This window comes from Ranitomeya imitator, chromosome 2 (genome assembly GCF_032444005.1).
Source record: "Ranitomeya imitator isolate aRanImi1 chromosome 2, aRanImi1.pri, whole genome shotgun sequence".
NCBI classification, from domain to species: Eukaryota; Metazoa; Chordata; class Amphibia; order Anura; family Dendrobatidae; genus Ranitomeya; species Ranitomeya imitator.
Window position 1 is genome coordinate 719,564,617 of NC_091283.1, and position 3,056 is coordinate 719,567,672.

Consider the following 3,056-nt stretch of genomic DNA (forward strand, 5'->3'; position numbering starts at 1 on the left):
AGGTTACCTTTGAAAGGTGACATTAAGCCGGCTTAGTAATGGAGAGCATTCAATAAGACTTCTAACATTAATAATCCTATAGTTGGTAAAGGGTTAATAAAACATACACACATGCAAAATAAAGTATTTCAATGATATAAAACACCACACAGTTTTGCCATCTTTATTACAATTGTAATCCAATCAAAGCCATAGACATCCAGATACAGAAGAGCTTGTAGATGACCACCGGATATAACTCTCCGGCAATCACCTACACTCTAGCTCTCTCGGTCAGCTGACCGTGAGAACTAGCCTAGGGTGACCTGAGATATCCCCCAGTCACGTGCACGGCAGTTCCCGCGGTAAGATAAGTTATCACGAGAACTGCAGTGGACACAGACTTTCGGCCGTGTGACAGGTAAGACCTTATTTAATTTAGTAGACATGCGTAGTAAGCTGTATTTACGCCGTTATTATGCATGCGATTAATCATTAGATGCAGTTTTACTGCATCTAATGATAGTCTATAGTAAATTTATGGTGCGGCGACAGAGCGTTGCCACCTTGTAAACAGACATCCTGCATTCTGGAAAATGTGCTGCATGTCCATTTATGCGGGTCTGCCACCAGCGTCTTTTAACGCATAGTGGAGATGGGATTTCATGAAATCCCCTCCACTATGCTGTAACATCTGGACGCTGCGTGTTTGACTCTATGGCTGTACACAGCGTCCAGATGTTTGCAGCGTTTCTTGACCGTGGAAGCATACCCCTAGTTTGTTAATTTCTCATATTGTAAGGTTTCATTGGATCCCTTTTAACATTGTGTCTGATAGTTGAGTGTACTTTGTCTCTAAATTCTGGTGAGCTTTTTGTAGCAAACTATGGATTAAATTGTAATTTTCCTCTGCTTATCACCCTGAAACCAAGGATCTGAATGAGATGACAAATCAATCTTTGGATCAAATGTTGAAGTGCTTTGAGGTGGCTCAGCAAGAGGACTATTCTTCATTTTACATCTCTCTGATTTTTCATTTAACATTTGGGTATATCAGTATACTGGAACTTCACCATTTTTTTGTAACAAATGTTTTCATTCCCATTTTAGAGAATTTTCTTGGAATATTCCTGAATTTCCTGTGGATATAGTCTATCATCTAGAAATAATAGTCTTAAAGTCCTGTTGGTGAATTTGGGTTGTATGGGATCCTGGAGGTGGTCAATCCAGTGGAATTTAGATTAAAGTTCCCTCCATCTATTTGCATCACAAATGTTTTCCATAAGACTCTTTTAAAGGAGCTGGTCTCTTTAGCAGTGTCTCCCTCATCGCGGCCTCATCTGGTTTCAGTCAATGGGGGCTTGGAGTACAAGGTTCAGAGAATTGTGGATTCTTGTAAGGTTTGAAATTCCCTTCAATACCTCATCCACTGGAGGCTATATGGACTTGAGGAGAAATCTTGGGTCCCAGTTTGAGATGTGAAGGCCAAGCGATCAGTCAGAGTCTTCCATTTGAGATTTCCTGGGAAACCTGGGGGTTCGGTGGCCCCTAGAATAGGGGCTACAGTCATGATTCCACTCCTTAATGTGTTTGGGATGCAGTTACTGTACTTACAACTCAGCAGTCCAATTTGCTGCAGGGGCATGCTTAAGCTGTAAGTACTTTGATTGACAGCTGAGCTGTCCAATCTGGTGCAGGGGCATGCTGAACTATCGATGTTTTAATTGACAGCTTGGCCAGCCCATCTGAGACTGGAAGGTTCTAGGCTGTGTTTGGCTCTTTGCTCAGCAGCATTTTTTTAATTGTATCCTTGTCCGTTAATGTACATTTAGATAAAAATAGTGATGGTCGCAGTGGACTTCCCAGCACTCATGGTCACATCATCTGTGACTTTGATCATTACATCACTGATTGTGTATGAGAAAAGGCATGGATTCATTGGCAACAATATTACAGTGTTACAAGGAAGAGGTGAAGCCTCATTTGGAATATACAGTTCGGTTCATATAAACTATATCCTGAACAGTGGCGGATTATAATGAGGTCAATCTGGGGCCCTGGGCAACCACTCAGATTGACCTCAGCCACTTCGGCGTATGGGCAGTAAGGCTATTGATGTGGTGCGGGTCCGCACATCAATAGTTAACAGCCGCCAGCCAATCGGAGGCTGACAGCTGACGTGTGCCACAGGGCGCTTGTCACCGGCGTCTGACGTCATTGTCAGCCGCCGGCAAGTGCGTGCTTCACCTGAGTGGAGGGAGGAAGCTCCGGCCGCCGCAGGAGCGCGGCTAGGTAAGTAAGAACTCGTGTTTTTTTTTTGTTTGTTTTTTTTTTTTTTAGAGCAGCGATCCCGGGGCAGAATGCTAGAGACACTGGGGGCAGAAATGCTGGAGACACTGGGGGCAGGATGCTGGACACACTGGGGCAGATTGCTGGACACACTGGGGGCAATATGCTGGACACACTGGGGGCAGGATGCTGGTCACATTGGGGGCACAGATGCTGGACACTGGGGGCAGAGATGCTGGACACTGGGGGCAGAGATTCTGGACACACTGGGGCAGATATGCTGGAAACTGGGGGCAGAGATGCTGGAGGCATGTGTAGAATGTAGATATGGGGCATGATTGGAGACACGGGGCAGAATGAAAGACATGGGGCAGGATTGGAGAAAGATCATGGAGGATCATGGGGCAGGATGGATACGATGGAGACTGATGGGGCAGGATGGGGAGATCATATGGGGCAGAATGGATACTCATGAGGGCAGGATGGGAGAACATATGGCTGGAGCCAGGAATGAGATAGGCGGGGCCAGGATGGGGGATATTATTATTACCATAGGGGCTAATTAAGGGATATTTGTTATGTTTGCTAATGACAGGTGTTATGAAGGCAATCCAGAAACACAGTGTGCTTAGCGATCAGAGCGCACACAGTGATCTGACAAATACCCAAAAATACAAGAACGAGCTCTGAGACGTGGAAACTCTGTAGACTGCACACCTGATCCTATCCTAAACACAACTAAAAGCGGCTGTGGATTGCGCCTAACAACTACCTAGGCAACTCGGCAC